Source organism: Orycteropus afer, unplaced genomic scaffold (genome assembly GCF_000298275.1).
Source record: "Orycteropus afer afer isolate SDZICR_OR568_19922 unplaced genomic scaffold, OryAfe1.0 scaffold00744, whole genome shotgun sequence".
Classification (NCBI taxonomy): domain Eukaryota; kingdom Metazoa; phylum Chordata; class Mammalia; order Tubulidentata; family Orycteropodidae; genus Orycteropus; species Orycteropus afer.
This window is the reverse complement of record NW_006922331.1, coordinates 679,615-680,660: the sequence shown is the minus strand read 5'-3', so window position 1 is coordinate 680,660 and position 1,046 is coordinate 679,615.

The following is a 1,046-nucleotide window of genomic DNA, read 5'->3' as shown; positions in this document are numbered from 1 at the left end:
ACAAATGGTGTGCACCGCCCAGGGACCTGATGGGCAGATAGGGGTGTGTTGCCCGAGGGGGTGTCAGACGCTGTTGAGTGCACCGTCCTCACTCCCGACAACCGCGTGGGTGTCAGAAGAGAGCTGCGCTCCGTGGGCTTTTCAGCGCCTGATTTTTTTTTTTTTTTTTTTTTGCTGTCAGTCACCAGGGCTTTCTTCCTCAGTGCCTCTGGATGGACTCCAACACCCAGCTTTCGGGTTAGCAGCTGAGGGCATTAACTGTTCCTCCAGGCGGAGACTCCAGGAGACCCCAGAGAGTGGAGAGGCCCGGCTCTGCCTGTGATGTGAGAAACGGAGGGCCCCCTGTGCCCCGTGGCCATGCGAGACCAGAGTTGATGGTGCGACCCTCAAGGCTGGGCCCTTAGACCTCCTTCAGTCTTGGAACTGAGCTGCCCTCAGGGTCTACCTTTCAGCCAAACCATAGGCAGGCCTCTGAGGGGAACTGTAACACCAGAGAAGGACACAGTCCTTGGGACAACCAACCCTACAAGATGACAAGGGCAGCGTGTGCCCAGGGAGGCAGCTCAGAAGCCAGGAAGGGACAGGAGAGAAGGACAAGGGGAAACGGGAAACAGGAAGGAAGTGGGAAGGGAGCTGTTAACACGGCGGGGATTGCAGGCGTGTCATAAACAAAATGTGTGTGAACTGCTGTCTGGAAAAATCAATGTGCTCTGTCAACTCACCCAAATCACAATTAAAACTAAAATAGTGAGAAGTAAAAAAGGCCTGCCCCCCCACCCCAGGGATGATCTTCCCAATGCCTCCAAGCCTGTGGGTCCTACTGCCTATCCCTAGGCCAGCCCTTGGTCTCCCTGCACCAGGAGAAACCAGGCAGAAGGGATCCGGTGTGGTGTCTTGGAAAGGGAAGCCCAGCATATGAGTATCAAAGGTCAGACCACATGAGTGACTGAGCCTCCGGTAATTACGGTAAATGCTGCCTGTGCTTTTGGAAGCTTCCTCCCCTGCAGGTGGGTGGAGACAGCGCTTGTCATCCCGCAAGGTGTGCC